The sequence below is a fragment of the Balaenoptera ricei genome, chromosome 5, assembly GCF_028023285.1.
Source record: "Balaenoptera ricei isolate mBalRic1 chromosome 5, mBalRic1.hap2, whole genome shotgun sequence".
NCBI lineage: Eukaryota > Metazoa > Chordata > Mammalia > Artiodactyla > Balaenopteridae > Balaenoptera > Balaenoptera ricei.
This window is the reverse complement of record NC_082643.1, coordinates 134,113,216-134,135,420: the sequence shown is the minus strand read 5'-3', so window position 1 is coordinate 134,135,420 and position 22,205 is coordinate 134,113,216. Positions and strand designations below refer to the sequence as shown.

Here is a 22,205-nt window from a genome sequence, read left to right as displayed (position 1 = left end):
TTTATGTAACTATTCATGATTAAAGGTTAAATCAGCCTCTACTTGCAGACTTCATTTAAAGACCATTAAGGGCTTCCCTGGTGGCGCAGTGGTTGAGAGTCTGCCTGACAATGCAGGGGACATGGGTTTGAGCCCTGGTCTTGGAGGATCCCACATGCCGCGGAGCAACTGGGCCCGTGGGCCACAATTACTGAGCCTGCGCGTCTGGAGCCTGTGCTCCGCAACAAGAGAGGCCACGATAATGAGAGGCCCGCGCACCGCGATGAAGAGTGGCCCCCGCTTGCCGCAACTAGAGAAAGCCCTCGCACAGAAACGAAGACCCAACACAGCCATAAATAAATAAATAAATAAATTTTTAAAAAGACCATTTAAGAAGGCTGTTTGGAATTGAGGCACAGTGAGACACCTAATATTGCTAGGTCCACCACATAATTGAGATATTTTCATTTACCACGCTTACATTTAGCTCTTTTCTTAAGCAACACAAGTGACGGGAGATTCCAACATGGAAACTCTCCAGGGAATGTGAATAGATATTATTTGCTCCATGGGGGCAAGAGGAAGAATGTTCCAGCTCAAGGCTTGATTAGCAAGTGCAAGGTAATGATGAAGTACTAAAGATATCTGAGCATTGAGATTTTCCTTTCAGGTGAACTGCAGAATTTCAACAGTTAACATGAAGATCTGAAGGCCTTCTTCGTGAAAAACTCTTTTGCAGTTACCAAGGAATTCCATTTGCAACATAGTCAAATGTTGCTAGTTTTACTTGAATTTGAAAATTCAACCAATAGTGCAGTTAGAACAGGCCATAGTTTGCACATCGAGATTGCCATTACTTATTCTGAAATAAAATTCATATTTTATGGCAAGACAAGAAAAATTTAAACATAAAATTTTTTTCTCTGCCCTTTGGCCTCTTCTCTTCCCTCTACTGTGCACTGTGCATCAGCAAGATGCATCAACCAAACCTCCCCATCTACGGAAACACCTGCTCAACCATAAAGAGCAACATTCTCCTAGCACCAACAAGACAACTCCTTAAAAGATAACATTCCTTCTTAATCTTATAAGGGCCCAGGATGACCCATAACCCACTCCTTGCCAGACTGTGTAAACTGTCAGTAATATGTCATCTAATGTACACTCCAAGGTGCTTTCCACCTTGCTTTCCAAGGTGCTAATCCTGGGGTTATAATCCTCAGTTTGGCTAGAGTAAAACTGTCTATTTCTCTCTTAGATCAACTGATTAATTTTTTGTCGACATTATCAACTGGCTGTCTTCATGAAAAACGCTTTTGCTGTCAATTGATTTATCTGAGGATATTCCTTTTACAATTACTGCTACCATTAATGGAATCTGTTCCCAACGTACTTTCGGAGGTTTGACCTTTGTAAAATGTAGGTTATTAGAAGGGATGTTCACAGGGACTTGATGTTACCTTTTTCCAAGAGAATCCATTTTCAGACAACTACTGCTTCTGCTATGGCTGTGGCAGCTTGACAGAGGACACAGTCCACTTTATTCGGTTCTGTTTTTGTTTTTAAATGTAGTGACTGATCCTGGCACCATAAAAAGGTTAGTTCCTCTTAGAAGACACCTCAGGCAGGTGGTAGTTAATCACCAATCACAATTTTCACAAACGTTCCTCACCTGTCTTCAACTATTACTTCCAAAGCGTAAAGAACCCAAAATATGCTTGCCAACTTCAAATGGTAATTCTGATTTCCTAAATGAAACTAATGAAAACTACATGCTCTGCATGCTGGCACTGTTCATTGTCAACCACGGAAGGTGGTGCCATCAAAACCCTGGCCACATTCTCCAGCTGAGCCATCACTTCCGGGGGCCCCAGTGTATGCAGACAGGGTAGGGGGTGATTGGAGGAAAAGAACCAGATCCAGCTTTTTGACACTCGAGAAGCCATTTTAGGCCTAAGCCATTTTGTGATCTAAGCCTGGCCATAATGCTTGCCCTTGCACAGGTCCCAGTAATAATCATCTTAAGGGAACAAACAACAACAACACAAAAACAATTTTATCAGGCCAGAGAAGTAACAACAATAAAAACACTGTCAGTTGTAAAGACTCCCAGTTCTGCTTTAATGGTAAAGATTAGCCTGAAACACTTTCTTGAGCTGTTTTGCAGAATTTAAACCCCCTCGAGCGCTCAACCACCGGATCAACCAGAACCTAAGGGATGATGGTGTATACTTTTTCTGACCCTCCTGACTTGAATCAACTAAAGCTTGGACTCTGTCAACTTTTCCCCAATTCTATGCTTAATTCTCCTCAGCTCAAGCCCCTTCACGAACACGCATGTATCCTTACCTTAAAACCTCTCCAATTTTGCTGTTGGGGGAGACGCTGCTTCAGGAAAGATCCCGGGTGTTCTTACTTACTGCAAGTAATAAAGCCTTCCTTGTCCCGCTCTTTGCCTTGCTTGTGTCTTTTGGCTCCGACACGCTCTGACAGGTGAACCCAGTTCTGAGGTAACGCCGGAAGCTCAGCTCAAGTCTCTCTCTCCCAAGCTGCACATGCGCGCCGCGCTGCATTGTGGGAGCTCGCGCCGCAGCCCGCCAATCACCACAGGGAGCCCGGAGCCGCAGGCGCGCTCCTTGAGGCCGGCACAGCTGCAGTGGAACTGCCGCGCCCATACGGCGCTGGCTTGGCCTGGCTGGGCCACCAGGTTCGGGGCTGCAGGGAAGGAGATAGCATGGACTGGCCGCCTCACTGGGCCGGGGGCGCCTTCTGTTCTGCGAGCGCCAGGTGAGGCCCGTCAGCCGGCCCAGACCGTTGGCCCAGACCGCGACAGGTGTGTGCTATTTTAATCAATTTATTTCTAAGTAAATCAAATATTAGATAGATGAAATCTTTTGCTCTGGGGAATATGTGTTCATACTTGTATTCAAATTTGAGATATGCTTGATTCTAGCACCTCGGTTTCTTAATTCTACCGTAAGTCCCCTAATACGCACCTTCAATTTGCAAACTTTCAAAGATGCAAACGTGCGTTGGCATGTCCAATCATGTAAGTTAGTTCACGTGTCTGGCGTACATTGTCACATGCGTGCATCCTCTACAAGTGGCTGTGCTGTTGTGTACCTTACTGTACAGTACTGTGTAGAGTACAGTAGTACGGTATCTTTTTTTTTTAAATTAATTAATTTATTTATTTATTTTTGGCTGTGTTGGGTCTTCGTTTTCTGTGCGAGGGCTTTCTCTAGTGGCGGCAAGCGGGGGCCACTCTTCATCGCAGTGCGCGGGCCTCTCACTATCGTGGCCTCTCTTGTTGCGGAGCACAGGCTCCAGACACGCAGGCTCAGTAGTTGTGGCTCACGGGCCTAGTTGCTCCGCGGCATGTGGGATCTTCCCAGACCAGGGCTCGAACCCGTGTCCCCTGCATTAGCAGGCAGATTCTCAACCACTGCGCCACCAGGGAAGCCCCCAGTGAAGCCCCCAGTGAAGCCCCCAGTGAAGCCCCCAGTAGTACAGTATCTTTATTTCAAGCCCAGGATGTCTAGAAGCAAGCATGAAAGCAGCGGCGATGTAGCTGGTACTGTATTGTACTTTTCAAGGTACTGTACTGTAAGATTAAAAATGTTTTTTTTTTATTTTTTGTGTCTTTTTTATGTATTATTTGGGTGAAAAGTATTATAAACCTATTACAGTACAGTACTATATAGCCAATTGTGTTAGTTGGGTACCTAGGCTAACTGTGTTGGACTTACAAACATATTGGACTTACGAACATGCTCTCGGAACGGAACTTGTTCCCATATAGGGGATTTACTGTATTTTTCAAGTATAATCCAGCTCACCTGCAGACACTTTTTAAAAGAGTTTGAACATTTTCTTCAAATGCCTCTTTTACCTTTAGCCATGTTTTCCAAATGTGTAAGTTTCTGATTTCACAGAGAAGGTATTCTGAAGATTAGCTATGACTCCACACATAATTGTTAATTGGATGAATGAATCTCTTCCAGTCCCATCATTTTACTGATGAGGCAACTTGTGGCTATAAAAGAAATTCAAATTATATTCCACATTCACACAGTACATTATGGAAGCCAAATTTAGAATCTGAATTTCTTGCCTCAACTGGCTCTATTCCAGTTAACGTTATTAATGAACAACAACAAAAATACCACAAATATAAATATAATAAAGCATACTACTTAATTTATTTTAAAAAATAATGATTGTTTAAAGTAAGTGGAAACAGGCAAGTGGGTGACATATCTCTACTTTGACTCAGAAAAGTGCTTCACAGCTTAAGAGACGAGGAGAGACATAGAAAACAACATTACTAGGCTCAATGAGGTAACCTGACCAGGCTCTATTTGACCACCCCGAGCGCTGGGAGGGCCAGTGTCTCATCACACCTAGAACCAGGATGATACAGATTCAGCATGCTTTTTATACAGGCACACCGTTTATTAAAATATTAAAATTTTCCTACTTCCCTTGGTAAATAGCCAGTTCTCCAAATGCCCTGAGTGCCCTTCCTACCAAACAGGTGTCTCCAGTACAAAATCTCTAGATTTCCCTTTCATACAGCAACAAAAGGTAAATCCTAGGCAACAGGTTGCCTGCAGGACTCCATTTGCTTGCTGGTCCTCTGCCTGTGGCCCAGCATTGTGTCCAGACACACTAATTAGACATTGCAGTCTCAGAAATTTTACTTTATTTTTCTTCCTGGAAAGTTTTGATTAATTTCTTATTTGCTTTGAATTTCTATTAGACATTCCAGGATAATTAAATACTCCTTGAAGTTATTAGCTAACCATTGAGGATCTCTTAATAATATGGTAATACCATTATAAAATATGATGCATAAGATTTTTTAGTCAAGCGTTACAATAGAATTACTACTTGTGCAAGCGCTGGTGAGAAGTACAATATGTTTTTTCAAACCACAGGCTATAGAACTAGACAGATACAGGTTTGAATATTACTTCTATACCTAGCTAACTCTATGGAGGATGAAAATCCTCCAAAATTCCATTGCTTTACTTATGAAATGGAGATTATAATCTTAACTACCCCTTTCCTCATCCCCACACCATGTCACCTAATGGATCCTATACCAGAGAATTACTATGTAACACCTAACATTTTAAATCTGAATAGAATCTTATCATGCATTTTTTAAATTTCTGATTTAAGAATTTTTTTAACATTTAAAATTCCTCTCAATAGAAGTATAATATTACACTTATCTCTCTGGGAAAAATTTAGCTGATAGTGTTCTTTATGGAACATTTCAGAAGAAACTTCATCATCTTAAAAAAAAAATAAAAAACAAAAACCCAGAGCCCTCAGAATATGAGCTTGATATATTTAGAAGACAAAGTATGTCATTCTCCTTTAAATCAAAATTTAACTATAAAGACAATTTAAACTGTAACTGTAGTGAAATATGGTCAGTTATCTCATGTATATTTTTTCAATATTTGAAAGATTGTGCTACTAAAATGACATTTAGGAAGTGTATATATTTTTAAAAAGAATGTTATGTATTAAGGAGCATCACCTAAACTTCAATGACATGCAAATGTTTCACTTATTTCCTTTTAAATATTAGCATATGTGGGAGTTCTGTTTGTTTATACACAGTTGTGATCATCCTACATAAAAGATTATATATCTTGTTTCCTTTAACAAACATTTCTCTTTACATCAGCAACAATTTTTTTACTAATTTATATTTCTTCCAAATGTCATTGTAGAATTCTTCATACTAATATTGGCATGTTAGAATTCTTTTATGGTTAGCACACAAAACTTAAACTTTTTTAAGCCAATATAAAGAAACTCATTAGCTTATGATCTTCATAATTAGGCATAAGTAGTATTTTCATTATCCTTTGTGGTGTTAGCCTCATTCACAGGTTCTCCCATTGATCCACCAACTTTTCACAGTTGGCGTGTGACTAAAATGGCTGCCTGAGTACATACTATGAAAACATAACTCCAACTGCATGAACTTAAATATAAAACTAGAAAACATTTAGAGGAAAAATGAAACAAACCTAGGAATCTAGGGGTAGGTAAAGAGTTCTTAGACTTGATTTCAAAAGCATGATTCATAAAGGAATAATTGTGATAAACTGTGCTTCATCAAAATTAAAAGATCTGCTCTGTGGAAAACTGTTAAAATTGTGAAAACACAAGCTAGACACTGGGAGAAAATATTTGCAAACCACTATCCAACAAAGGATTAGTATCTAGAAAATATAAAACTCTCAACTCAACAGTAAACAGAATGAAAGAAAGAAAAAAAAGGAAGGGAAGGAAAAAAGGAAGCAAGAAAAAAGGAAGGAGGAATCCAAATAGAAAATAGGCAGAAGACGTTTCACTGAAAAGAATATAGATGGCAAATAACCACAAGAAAAGATGTTCAAGATCATTAGCTAACAGGGAGACATAAAGTAAAATCAAAATGAGATAATACCAGGTACCTTTCAGAAAGGCTAATATATAAGATAGTGACAATATTAAATCCTGGCAAGATGCAGAGTAACTTGATTATTCACACATTGCTGGTGAAAATGTAAAATGGTACAGCCACTCTGAAAAACAGTTTGGCAGTTTCTTATAAAACTAAATATGCAACTACCATAATACGAACCAGCAATTGTAATTTTGGGCATTAATGCCAGAGAAATAAAAAATGCTGTTCACCCAGAAACTTTGCATATGAATATATACAGTAGCTTTAGTTTTAATGGCCATAAACTATAACCTCAGATGTTCTTCAATAGGTGAATGCTTACACAAACTATGGTACATGTATAACATGGAGTACTACTCAGCAATAAAAATGAATGGACTACTGATACACTCAACAACTTGGATGAATCTTCACAGAATTCTGCCAAGTGGGAAAGCCAATATCAAAAGGTTATAAACTTTATGATTCAATATATATAGCACTCTTAGGTTGACAAAATTATAGAAGTGGAGAACATATTAGTTAATGGTTGCCAGGGGTTAGGGTTAGTGTCATATGGCTAGGGTAAGAGGGAAGTTGGCATGATTATAAAAGGACAACATCAAAAAGCTTTGTAATGGAACCAATCAGTAATTTAACTCTGTCAATGTGAATGATAGTTATGATATGCTGTGATCTTTTTTTAAAAATTAATTAATTTATTTTTGGGTGCATTGGATCTTTGTTTCTGCACACAGGCTTTCTCTAGTTGCTGCGAGCAGGGGCTACTCTTCATTGCGGTGCGTGGGCTTCTCATTACAGTGGCTTCTCATGTTGTGAAGCATGGGCTCTAGGCACACGGGCTTCAGTACATGTGGCACGCAGGCTCAGTAGTTGTGGCACATGAGCTTAGTTGCTCTGCGGCATGTGAGATCTTCCTGGACCAGGGCTCGAAACTGTGTCCCCTGCATTGGCAGGCAGATTCTTAAGATGTCTTCCTTCTGAAAGATGAGCCATTGGGGGAACTTAGATAAAAGTGGTGTAGTGTTATGGACTGAATGTCTGTGCCCACCCCCTCAGGTTCGTATGTTGAAACCCTAACCCCCATGTGATGGTATTCGGAGGTGAGGCTTTGGGGAGGTAATTACGATTAGATGAGGTCATGAGGGTGGAGCCCTCATGAATGGGATTAGTGCCTTTATAGGAGTCACAAGAGAGCTTGCTTCCTCTCTCTGCTCTCTGCCATGTGAGGATAAAACCAGAAGGTGGCAGTCTGCAACCTGGCAGAGGATTCTCACCAGAACTCCACTGTGCTGGCGCCCTCATCTTGGACTTCAGCTTCTAGAACTGTGAGAAATAAATTTCTTTTGTTTATAAGCACCCAGTATATGATATTTTGTTATCGCTAAGACACATAGGATCTCGATTATTTCTTATAAATTCATGAGTCCACAATTATCTCATTAAAAAGTTTAATTAAAAATGCCTGTGTATCAGACCTCATATCCTTAAACTATAATAACATTCAGTACTTTTTAGTGGAAAAGGAAAATGACTTTTCCTTCTTTTGAATCTCTAGTGATTATCTTTCAGAGCTACATTGTCTCTAGATGTCTTCTTAGTTAATTTTTGAGCCAATTACTGGTTCAAGACTAATGCAATATGCTGATTAGTTTAAGCCAATCAAGGTTCACTCCTTGAGAGAGAGTGGGGCCATTTCCTCATAAACCCTAAGGATAAAAAGGGAGAGATGTTTTGAGGAGAATGAATTTTGAAAGTAAACACAAATAGCAAGTGACTGCTGCTGCCCTAATGCATTTATCTAGCATCCTATATTTAAACTTGTAGATGTTTTCTATTATTTCCCTATTATAAATAGTGTTAGTATAAATACTATCATGTAGCTTTATTTTCTACTCTCAGGATTATATATTTTGGAAAGGGTCCTAGGATTGATAATACTATGCCAGATATTCCACATTAAATGAATTTTGATTGGTTGACTATTTCAATCCTCAAATATAATTGTACTGCAGATACCAAAATGAGCAAACCCTCAAGGAAAAAAGAAGAGCCATTTGCCCGCAGTGCAAGATTGTAATAGGTTAATTATAGGTTTCTAAGGGAACTAGTTGTAATGATGGAGTGATTGGTATCAAAACTGAGCCCACGTCTAGGATGCTTAGAGGTTAGACAGACTAAAGGAAGCATGTTTTGCAAAGAGAATATCTGGGCCAAGGTGAAGAGGTCAGTGAGAACATGGGGAAATGGAAGGTTGAGCTGCCTGGACTTCGATTTGGGAGTTATAGAATGAGAGATGGGGTTGAAGGATGGGGAAAAGGGAAACTGAAGTTGGATAAGTAATTGAACAGCAACATAAAAGTAAATGAAGTGTCCTGAAAACATATTAATCAGTTTGACTTTAAGTAAGGGTAAAGAGATGCTATTACAATAGTTTTAAACAGAGGAGTGACATGATCAAAATTGCTCTGTGGCTGAATGAGGAGAATGTACCGAGGGGAATAAGACTGGAGGCTGAAGGACAAAATAGAAGGTAATTGTGGGAATTCAGGTAGCTATGATGTTAAACTAAGCTAAAGTGACAGCTGTGGGCAGTGGAGCAGAGTAGAGATTAGAGAGAAAGGCAGCATGAATTGCACTTAACTACTGTCTAGAAAAGGAGGCCTAGGGAAAAGGAATAAAAAAGGATGATTCTTAAATTTTTAAAATCTTCTCCAAAGCAATGTTGTCTTTTCATTATCATTATTTGAGACTTTTATTGTAAAAAGCATTTAAAAATCACAATCTCACTGTTGACTTAATTTGCATTTCCTTGTCCTGCCACTGATAGAACATCAGAGAACATAGAGATAGAACATTTTCCAGTATGCAGAGACAGAACAGTTTCCAGTATGTCTCTCAGTTGTTTTTTATAACACAAAATCCATTTCCTGCTTATCAGTGAATGTCTGAAAGGGGAAAGGATTATGTAATCATGTATCCTTAAAGATATTTTCTCTTAAATTGCCTATGACTCTTTTCTCAATACTATTATTTGCCTTAAAAATTTATATTTTCCTTTTGATCTAATTTTCCTTAGATAATCAAATTAATCTTTTATTTCAGGTATTTTTTTTATCATGTCTCACTAAAGAAAGTCCTACAAGGTTTAATTTGTGTTAACTCTTTCATTTACACAATCAGAAAATATTTACTGAGTACCCATTGTGTGCCTAGAACTGTGCTAGGCCTTTAGAAAAACTTTCTTTACTCCTAAATAAGAATTCTTATGCACAAAGTACTCCATCATTCCTCTGTCATAACAATATTAATAATCCTTTCATCTTGACATTTAGTCTGCTTAATTAAAATAATCACTTTATTTTTCTAACCACTACTCCAGGTAAATGAAAAGCTAGTAGTAAAATAGCTTTTACTCACTCATTAACTGTTGTAGAATTGTAGTTTGTATCTGAAACCCTGTGTGTTTATTTCAGTCTTTTAAATTGTTTTCAGTGTTGATGACCGAAATTTCTCCAACATAATGACTGCCATCAGTGATATCAAATTTTGATTTATCTTCCAGTGAAACAGAAAATAATTTTCAGTGAGACTTGTGTACCTGAAATTTTTTTTGCCTTCATAAATATTTGAAAAACTAATTCTTGGTAAAATTCTTGGTTGAAAAATGTTAAACTCAAATTTCTGTGGAATTGCTCTAATTTGGTAGCACTTATGTTCTTTGGTTGCAGTATTAACAACCACCAAAAAAAGACTCAGATTCAGCTAAGTTAAATAAATAAACAAACAAAGGATTTATATAAAGGAGAGTGAAGTAGTTAAAGCTAAACATTCCACTCTGAGGAAACACAGATCAAGGCAACACTGAGATTGGCAGCAGGAATTCAGGGCATTCTAACCAGCCTTAAAATAATATAATTTAATGAACCCTAGCCTCTTCATTATAGATTAATATTCACAAGAATGAACATTATCTGAGTGTCAGGGGCTTGAGATATTTTGATTTAAGATAGTCTCCGTCACCTACTACCTCTCCCTGTTGCCATAGAGATCGGGATATGTTCCCAGGCAAAGGGGTAATAGGCAAGCAAAAACAGTAGAAATCATCATACTTACCTTACCTGTCCAAAGTCATAGGCAAGTACTAACCTACTCCTTTTTCTATATATACAGTTCCTAAAATGTTCCTGTTTTACATAATGTGTCTGCTTCACATACAACTGAAAATTATCTTATTCCATTTACAGTAGGAGAAAACCAGAAGTGATTTTTGGCTGTTGCTTCTAAAGATGATAACTGTGTTCTCTGGGTTATGTCTGTGTCTTCTGTTGTTCTGTCATCATAGCATCTCAGTGTTCTGCGCTTTATGGACTAAATTAACCAATGCACTCTATATTTGAGAGTGGACGGAAGCAAGAAAAAGAAAGGAAATATATATAATAGAGTAAGCAGTTCTGCAATTGATCATGAGAAATAAATTTACCCCTGATATTTTTTTCTAATATCTATTTCATATAATTTTATCTTTGGCCAGAATTGTCTCAGCTCATATTTCTTTATTTTTTATCTTGTGAGTTGAACGACACTATCTGTTCCTTGATATTTGAGCCTCCAGGGGTCCTGTTAGTCTATCATATTGTCTTATTTAATATTTATTACGAAGCATGTTAGTATGTGAAAACAATCCAGGCTATTCCTTGGATTTCACCCATGTTTCTGTAGCAATATCTCCCCTTCTCCTTGATTACCACGTCAGTCATTCTAACAAAATATGTAACCCTGCTCCATCACTAGGAGCATCAAGAAGGTAGGCTTGTAGAAATATTGCCTCGTTGGATTAAAAACAAACCTGGTACACTATAAGCAATCATTCTATAGTGCAGAAAACTAGATTTTGAGATGTAATATTAGGTGTAAGAATGAGAAGTACCAAAACCTTCTTCTGCCCTTTATTTTCTGGATTCATCTGTTCATAGATTTAGCACTGTGGCTAAAGAAAGGAGAGCAACATGTATTTGTCATGGGTTTAGATTATAAACACCGTCATTGTGCAGAAAAGCCAACTTCGTGGGGTGTTGTCTCTTTCCTGGAGCTAGAGTTGAATCTGCATTAAATTTTTAATAAAGCCAGTTGCTTCTGTCATTGGGGCAGCAAAATTAATGGTTATCAATGCATTGTTTGTTTTACTTCAAGAAAATTTCTTAATTGGATACAGTGCATGTGGAATAGTATGTTAATTTTTGAGGCATTTAGGTAGTCCAAGGTTGGTGGTCCCTGACCAAGCACAATTAGTCTGAAAAGAAAATCCACATCTAAATAAATTTTTGTCTATTGAAGAAAAATCTTCACCACAGCTCTCACCCAGGGAAAAGTTCTAATGTAAATATCTTGAAGCCACCATGTAGCTGGCTCTTCACCTAAAGTATGGAGCTGTACTGAGGAATAATATTTAATTATTTTTGCTAGTAATTGCACTTTTATGAGTGTGGCTAGGTCACCGTGAGAAGAGGAAAACTAACTTTTTAAAGTTTCTCCCGACCACCACGCACATTTTAATTGTGAGCTCATTATGCAAGTTCTGGGCTACCTGGGAAAGAATTTAGCTGACATCTAAAAAGTCTATTATATTGTAAACCTGATTATTAGGATATTTTTTCTACAGTAGGGACAAATATATTCTCATGTTCTGGGCCCATTCCCAGAGTACCAACTACAGGCTTCTTGCAAAAAAATTTCTTGTGATAAATTATTTACTTATTTAAATTATTTGACTTCTTATTTAGTAATAACATACATTTATAAAACTACACAAACCATCTGGGCACAGCTCAATGCATTTTCACAAAGCTGGACACATCTGCATCAGTAGCACTGAAATCAAGAAATAAAATATTACGCCTACTTCAGAACCCCCCAGCACGCTTTCTACTAGTCTGTATAAACACAAGAGTAATAACCCTCTGATTCCTATTACCATAGATTTGTTTTGCATGGTTTTGAACTTTATATAAATAGAATCAAATAGTGGTTTCCCTTTTGTGCCTGACTTCTTTAGCTCAACATTATGTTTGTGAGATTCATCCATATTGTGTTCGGTGACCAATTATTTAATCATTTTCTCTTCAAGTTTTTTAGATCCTTTCTAAAATTCCTGCTGTGTTCATCTACTCTTTTCCCTAATTCAGTTATCATTTTTATTACTAATGCTTTGAACTCATTATCTGGTAAATTATTTTTTCTATTTCATTAGTCATTTTTTCAGGTTTTTTCCTTATTCTTTCAAGTGAAACAAATTCCTCTGCCTTCCTATTTGGCTTAATTTTCTCTGTCTCTATGAAATCAGTTGAAACTGTTACCTATTCCAGTCTTGAAGTGGTGTCCTTGTGTGAGAGCATCCCTATTTAATCTATTTGCTCAAAGACTGATGGGAGAGCTGGATCTGATAGTATCAGGAGTCACATCTTTCCCCAGGTTGTGCTGGCAGCTATCACCTTGGTAGGAGGTGGGGCTGGAGGTGGAGGGGCTAAAGCCAGGTGTGAGCAAGGGCTTTTCCTCTGCTCATTGACCAACACTATTGGGAGTATATCCCAAGTTGCTGGAGCAGAAGATTTGAGGGTTAGGTCTAAGCTGGCTCTGTTCCCTGTAAGTGTGTGCTCTCCCCCCCTCCCAGTATTAACACCCTCACACCCAGAGTAGAAGAGTCCTGGAGCAAGAGGGGCTGGGTTGGGCACTCAGTGTGTATCATGGTGTAGGCTGTGGCAGTCCCAGCCCTAGTCAGACACCACCCCATTCAGATACTGTTTCGGGTCTGAGCTGGCTCTGTCCCTAACAACTGAGCCTTCCCATTGGCTGTGGCAGCCTTTACCCTAGGGTGGAGCTGTGTTACAGAGCAAGTGGAGCCAGAGAGGGCACTCAGCTTAGGCTGGAGCACATGCCAGGGGGATCAAGGTAAACTAGCCAGAGTCCCGTGCAGTTTCAATCTGCTTCTGCCTTGTTTCAGGGGTAAGCAAGTGTGTGCACACTCTTCATGAGAGGAATCTAATTTTCTTATAGCCCTCATGTTAGTTCCACTGGTTTATTCTCTTAAGATAGTTTTCCATTTATACCAAGGAAAGGAATTAAGACTTGTAAAATTTGTTCAATCTGTTTGAATAGTGTAGTAAATGCTCTACAGACTTATGTAAAAATCACTTATGTAAAACCACTGGTTTAACTTCTAGGAACAGATAGTATCATTCTTTCCCCCAAGTACAAGTAGAAAAACATTGAAAAATATACTAAACAGCATGTGTTTTAAGCACAAAAAAAGAAAGCAAGTCAGGACTTGAGGAACCAGGGTCCCAAAGAGTAAGGAAATAGACTGAGATGAGCCCAACAACCTGTGGCAATTTCCCTCAAGGTATTTGCAAATTAAATGTGCCATCGACTGAGTGACTAAAAAGTTGAGCAGAAAGTAGCATACAAGGGACTGAGAAACTTAGTTGAGCTTTCAGCAGCTTCATAGGGCTGAGGCAAATTTAGTGTTCATAACTACTGAGGTAGCTAGCACTTCAGAGGCCATGATTCTTGAAAGAAAGAAAGTGCACTGAAGTGATTCCAACCTTTTGTACTACCTTTAACTTCAAAACATTATCCAATTCATAAGCATCCAAGAAGGTAAGAATCAGAAAGGAAAGAACACCAAGATGGCACATGGGCCTGGTTAGATGAAAATCAGAGGTCAACCCAAGGAAGAAAAGTCATATTAAAAATCCCAAGTAGAGCCTCAGAGAAACATAGTAGGAACAATCACAAATGAGAAATAGAACAAGTTTCAAAACAACTTTATTTTAGACTGAAATAGGAGCTATGTCCCTACTCTAATTGCTTACCATGAGAAATAGTAAATACCCTTTGAAAGATGACAATTCATCTGAGCCTCAAATTAACTACACAGTTTTTCATACACAGTATTCACCATACAATAAAAACATTTTCAGGAGTGGTAGGAGATGTGACCAAATTTACAAAATATAAGAGAAAAAATAGACTTGCAAGTAATCTAGGTATGGGAGTTATCAGACACTTATTTTAAAATTATTGTGGTTAACACATAAAGAAAATAGAGTCAACATGTAATATTTCATGACAGAACTTAAAAGAATCAAATGGTGCATTTAATTCTAGAAAAGAGTATTACCTGCAATTAAAAGTTGAAGAAAAGGCTTAAGAGCAGATTAGAAGCAGCAGAAAAGAGGATTATAGTATTAGAATATATAATGATGGAAATCTTTCAGATGGAGATATGGATAGAAAATAAGAAACAGAAGTTGAATATGAAAAACAGATAGTATAAATATTTATTTGGAAACCCAGAAGGACAGAAGCCAGAATGTGGGACAGTGGCAATGTGAGTAGAGAAACTAGCCCAAATTGAAAATGATGAAAGACGTTAAGCCACGGATTCAGAAAGCTCAATAAACCCCCAGTTAGAAGAAATACAAAGAAAAATGTCTAGACACATTGTTTTAAAACTGCAAGAAACCCGAAGACAGGGAAACTATCTTAAAAACAGCCAGATTACAAAAAAGACATTATCTTTAACAGAGCAACAATAAGAGTAAAAGGTATGAGCTCAGCAGAAATGATGGAAGAAAAAAAAACAAAACAAAATAGATACCTTTAAAGAGATAGTGTTAGGTGCTAATGAATTTACGTTACCCACGAAGTAATAGCTATACTAATTTATGTTAGACTCCTCTAAATTCAAAGCTTTTTGTAAAATTTTCTGGAACAGCCACTAAAAGAATAACACTAACAAGCTAAAAGAGAATACAGATTGATAAAACACTTTAATAAAACAAAAGATGTCAATAAAAGAGAGAAAAGGGACATAGAATGAGTGGTGCAAATAGCAAAACAATAGTAAGGTGGTAAATTCAAATCCATACTTAAATGTATCATTATTTATATTAAATGTAAAACTAGTGCTCAGTTGTGATATAGTAGGAATAAAAACTCCAATTAAATAACTTTCAAAATGTATTTCACAAAAAAGTCTAACTATATGCTGCTTACAAAGTAATATAAAATATGAATACAAAAAGACTAAAATTAAAAGGATAGAAAAAATATTCCATACAAACATTAACCAAAAGGAAGGTGGTTTAGCTATAGTAATACCAGATCAGTACCACATAAGGCAAAAAGCATTAAAGATAAGCAGAAACATTTTCTAATGGTAAAGGATCAACAACAAGAAGTCTACATTTTTATGTATATTTAATATAGCCTTAAAATGAGGCAAAATCTGACAAAGCAAAAATAGACAAATCAAAACCATAATAAAAGTTTTAAATCAGCTTGTGTAGTAACTTACAAAAGAGAAAAAATTAGATAAGGGTAAATAAATTAATGGTTGACAGATTACAAACTATGAGTCAAATCTGGACAGCCATCTGTGTTTATATGATCCACAAATTCAGAATGGTATTTGTATTTTTAAAGGATTAAAAACAATTAAAAGGGTAATAGTATTTTGTGAAAAATAAAAATCATGAAAATCAAATAGCAGTGTCCATAAATAAGGTTTTATTAGAACAGTCAGCTTATTTATTTACATACTATCTATGCCTGCTTTCACACTGCAATGCCAGACTTGAATTGTTACAGCAAAGACCATATGTGGTACTCTCATCACTTCAAACATCCGTGTGGAGCATTTCAATTGCAGTGATAGAGTTGTAATTAATTTTTTCTTCTTGGCACTCAAAGCCTTATTGAGGGAACACTAACCTCAAATGCATATTTTCTCTATTTTCCCCAAATCTATAAAGTAAATTGCAGTAATTTTTATATTGAAATCTTACAGAATATGCCCTTTGATTATTATGGAATTGAACTAGAAAATAAATGCAAAATGACAATTTTTAAAAGTTTATCAATTCAGCTATGCATTTCTAAATAACTCTTAGATCAGAGAAGTAACCTATCAATTAGTAAATGTGGCTAAACTATGCCTTAAAGGAAATGTATACCCTTAAATACATATAAGAGGAAAGTGTAAAAACCCACATATCTGAGCATCTAGCTGAATAAGTTAAAGTACAAGTGATAAATGAAACTGAAAAATCAGAAGAAAAAATAATAAATATATAACCAGAAACATATAAAATAGAAGATAAGTATACAACAGAAATAATAAATACAGTAGTCTCCCCTTATCCATGGTTTCACTTTCTGGAGTTGCAGTTACCTGTGGTCAACCTCAGTCTGGAAATATTAAGTAGAAAATTCCAGAAATAAATCACTTGTAAGTTTTAAATTGTGTGCCATTTTGAATAGTGTGATGCAATTGCGCTAAGGCCCGCTCCATCCCAGTTGGGATGAGTCATCCCTTTGTCCAGCATATCCTGCCCATTAGCCACCATGTAGCCTTCTTGGTTAAAACATTGACTGTCACAGTATGCAGTGCTTGTGTTCAGGTAATGTTTATTTTACTTAATAATGGCCCCCAAATGCACAAATAGTGATGCTGGCAATTTGGATATGACAAAGAGAAACTATAGAGTGCTTTCCTTTAAGTGAAAACGTGAAAGTTCTTGACTTAACAAAGGAAAAAAAAACATGCTGAGATTGCTAAGATCTTTGGTAAGAATGAATCTTCTATTTGAAATTGTGAAGAAGGAAAAAGAAATTTGTGCTAGTTTTGCTGTTGATCTTCAAACTGCAAAATTTATAGCAACAATGTGTGTGGTAAGTGCTTAGTTAAGATGGAAAATGTATTTGTACTACAAGATATTTTGAGAGAAGGAGAGGGACCACGTTCATATAATTTTTATTGTGACATACTATAATTGTTCTATTTTATTTTTAGTTGTTAATCTCTTACTGTGCCTAATTTATAAATTAAACTTTATCATAGGTATGTATGTATAGGAAAAAATATATATAGGGTTTGGTACTATCTGAGGTTTCAGGCATTTCCTGGGGGTCTTAGAACATTTTCCCCATGGATAATGGGGGACCATTGCACTACTAAAATTTGTTCTTTTAAAAGACTGAAAAAACTGATAAGCTGCTGAAAAGAGTGATTAAATACTATGAAAGAAAGAGAAGCATTGCTATAACTACTACAATCATTAAAAATTATGAGCAGATATTTTATATAACTTTATACCAATAAATTTGAAAATTTAGATAAAACTGACCATTCCTAGAAAAACAGGACTAACAAAGAAAAAAATAATATGGTTGATCCAATAACTAATCAAGAAATTGAAGCTATTAAAAATAAATCTCATAAAGAAAACTCAAGACCCATATAGTTTTACTCATGATTTCAAGCAAACATTTAAGAAACAATAACATCAATTACATAAACCCTTCCATAGAAGAGAAAAAAAAGGAAATACTTTCAATGCATTTTATCAAACCCACACAATCTAGAGAGCAAACCTGATATTAAAATAAATGATATTTATGTACAGAGATACACACATAATTTAAAAGGTAGAAAAACAAATTTATCAATATATAAAAGATAATATACCATGCCAAAGTTGAGTTTTATCCAGAAATATAAGTTTAATTATATACAGCATTGTAATTCATTACATGGTTAAAAAATAATGTTCTTTTTAATGGATGCTTTAAAAGGATTTGGTAAAATATTAAATCCACCTGTAATTTAAAATAACATAGAGAAGAAGTATTAAAATGTGATGGGGGCTTCCCTGGTGTCGCAGTGGTTGAGAATCTGCCTGCCAATGCAGGGGACACGGGTTCGAGCCCTGGTCTGGGAGGATCCCATATGCTGCGGAGCAACTAGGCCCGTGAGCCACAATTACTGAGCCTGCGTGTCTGGAGCCTGTGCTCTGCAACAGGAGAGGCCGCGATAATGAGAGGCCCGCGCACAGCGATGAAGAGGGGCCCCCACTTGCCGCAACTAGAGAAAGCCCTCGCACAGAAACGAAGACCCAACACAGCCATAAATAATAAATAAATAAATTAAATTAAATTAAAAAAAAAGACAAAACTGTAGTTCCCAGAGGCTCTCATTAAAAAAAAAAAAGTGATAAATGTTATAAAAATCTACAACAAATAACTAATTTGATCATGAAATATCCAAAATTTTTCATGTGAGAACAAGATAAAAATGACAATACTTATTTCTATTCAAAAATCTACTGAAGGTATGTGACATTGTGATTTATAATAAGAAATATATGTATGTTTGATCTTCATCCCAATTCTTGGCACAGAGCTCCTAAAACCTTTGGAATCTAATCTCCTAAGTAGAGCAATAAAGCTGTCTTTTGTTATGTTAACGAGGTGACTCTTGGACCCCACCTAAATATGGAGGCTGTGTCAGGAGATTAGAGGATTGGTACTTTCAGTCCCAGCCCCCCACCTCCAGGGAAAGGAGAGGGACGGAAGTTTGAATCAGTCACCAATGGCCAGTGTTTCAATCAATCATGCCTATGTAATGAAGTCTTCTTAAAAAACCAAAAGGATGGAGGTTCAGACAGCATCCCAGTTGGTGAACACCTGGAGATTTGGGGACTCACTCAGAGAGGGCATGGAAGTTCCATGCCTTTTCCCCAACTCTTCACCAATGCATCTCTTGCATCTGGCTATTCCTGAGTTATATCCTTTTATATAGCTAGCATATTAGTTGAACTCAAAGAGAGGGTCCTCGGAACCTCAGATCCATAGCCTGATCTACAGTGGGTCAGAAGCACGGGTGATAACCTGGGTTTGCTACTGGCTTTTGAAGTAGGGAGCCGGAGGGAGAGCAGATAACCTTTGGAATCTGAGGCTATCTTCAGGGAGGTAATATCAACTGAATTGAACTGTAGGACACCCAGCTGGTATCCATGAATTGCTTGGTAGTGTGGGGAAATCACCCCCTACACACACTGGAATTGGTGATCGGAACCTTTAAGCTACAAGACAATAAAGAGAAAAAAAAAAGACACAATGTTCAGAAAGGAAAGAATAGCATTTTTAGTATTTACTTTGATAGTTGTACACAAAGAAAACCAAAAAGATTCTACAGGTGAAATATCAGAATTAATAAACATTTTTTGTAAGGTAACTAGGTATAAAATTATATGTCTGTATACTAACAACATATGATTAAAAGTTGCAATGGAAATTGATGGTATTTACAATATCATATTTAAAGCCTGAAATATCCGTGAAGAGGAAAAACAAAAGATGAGCAAGTCTGTGATCCATCGCCCTCCCCCCAAAAAAAGAAACCATAAAGCATTTCTGGGAGAAATTGAAGACTTAAATAAATGAAGGTTAATACCATATTCATGGAAGGATTCTTATTGAAATATATCAGTTTCCACTATTTGATCTGTAGAATCAATGCGATCCCAATTAAAATCTCAGCTTTCTTGGAGCAGAACAACCAGCTGTTGTCAAAATTCGCATTCATATAAGTGCAAAAGGTGAAAGGAATAAAGACATTCAAGGCAAAAAAGAGGAGGAACAGGAAAAAGGAGAAGGGGAAGGGAAGGGGGAAGTAAAGAAAGGGAAGAAGGAGAAGGAGAAGTGAGAGAAGGAGAAGGAAATTTGAGACATACACTACCACATATAAAATATTTTTTAAAAAAACTATTGTAATTAAATCAGAGTGTCATTGGTATAGGCTTTGAAAAATAGAAAAGTGATAAAAATTTAGAATTCAGAGACAGGCCCCCTCCAATAGGTAGATGCTTGATCTAAGACAAAGGTGAAACTTTAGAGAAGTGGAGAAAGGATGGCCAACTGAGTAAATGACTGCATATCCACACAGGGGCACCAAAAGTATCTGGGCACAGAATAAGATCCAGATTTTTTTTTTTTTTTTAATCTACCTTGTGAAAGGCTGAAATACAGAACATTAGGATTTCTGAACAGCACCGTTATTTATATTTTGGAATGGATAATTATTTTTTGTGAGATGGCCCTGTGCACTGTAGGACATTTAGCATTATCCCTGAATCCACATTAGATACAAAGAGTACAAACCGCCAGTTGTGACAGTCAAAAATGTCTCCAGATATTGCCAAATGTACCTGAGTTTGGGTGTGTGTGTGTTGAGAACCACTGTTTTAGAAAATAAGATATGGGGACTTAATCCTGACTTAGGGTAGGCAAAGATTTCTTATACTATTATAGGAAAAAAAAATAATGGAAAAGATGAAATTATAGTACATTACATTAAAAAAATTGGTCATCAAAAAACCCCATTAAGTCAGTGACTAAGCAAGCTACAAAATCAGATACTCCAATGTATATATAATTCCTATTTCCAAGACATACAGGATTGAATAAAGAATTTCTACAAATCACTGTTATCATACAATGCTGGTGAGAGTATAAGTTAATAAAATGACTATGGAAATCTGTTTGGCAATATCTATTAAAGCTGACCGTTATAACAGCAGTTTTACTTGTGCATGGGTATATACACAACAGAATGCTTACAAATGGGCACCAAAATTCATGTGCAAGAATTTTTATAGAAGCATTATTCATAATAAACTAGGAAAAGTAGAAATACCCTTCAATGATAAAATGGCTAAATAAATAGCTGTATATTTATATAATGGAATACACTTCAGCAATTAAGATAAATTTTGATAAATTCAATAAGTCTCACAAATACGATGTTAATCAAAAGAGCCTAACATAAAATAACACAGTATAATTCTATTTATATAGCTTTATATCAATTTATATCAAGTGTACACTACTATAATGGAGCAGGAGTGTAAATTCTGGAAAGCTGGACATGTTTTCTATTTTGATACATATGTAGTGATTACATAAATATGTTCAGTTTGTATACATTCACTGAGCTGTATAATTAAGATTTGTTTCATTATTTATGTGTATATTGAATAAGCAAATTCATTAAAAATGGCCATGAAACACCATGCAGACTTTAAGATCAAAGGAGGTATTTTACAGAAAGGTCATCAAGAAATTTTCAGCCTGAAAAAATAGTCATAGATAAATACATAGTAAAACCTATTTTGTATAATAATAATTTTTGTATGTGCACATATAAATATGAGTAAATGTAGTGGTAATGACTGAAAAATGCATAATAATGTTAACAGTATTTCTGGGGAAGTAAGTGCAAATACAAAAAGGTGAAAGAAGACTTTCAAGTCTTTTATAATTTATTTTTTATGCTTTTGATTATTTAAATGTATTTAATCCTTTATGAAAGTGTTTTAATTTATTGTATATTGAAAAGGGGCTGGGGTAAATATTCAACAAAACCAAAATTATCACATTGTTATGGCAGGAGATTTGCCATTGTTTGTGAATTAAAGTGCTGAGAGGACATGATACAGAGACAATTGTTATGTAGATAAATCTCTAAAAAGATATTGTGAAAAGTATAATTTAATGCCTAGAATAATGTCTCAGTGGCACTGAATATCCACTGATTATAAAATAATTATCATCATCTCACGGCTCATCTGAATACTGGATAAAAGCAACATTCTTTTTTTTTTTTTAATTAATTAATTAATTTATTTATTTATTTATTTATTTATGGCTGTGTTGGGTCTTCGTTTCTGTGCGAGGGCTTTCTCTAGTTGTGGCAAGCGGGGGCCACTCCTCATCGCAGTCGCGGGCCTCTCACTGCCGCGGCCTCTCTTGTTGCAGAGCACAGGCTCCAGACACGCAGGCTCAGTAGTTGTGGCTCACGGGTCCAGCCGCTCCGCGGCATGTGGGATCCTCCCAGACCAGGGCTCGA

General features: G+C 36.5%; 1 pseudogene; it reads right to left on the bottom strand.

The window, feature by feature from the left end:
* Positions 1-474: 474 nt before the first annotated feature.
* Positions 475-2,654, bottom strand: LOC132366291 (exportin-4-like; annotated as a pseudogene).
* Between the last annotated feature and the right edge of the window lie 19,551 nt (positions 2,655-22,205).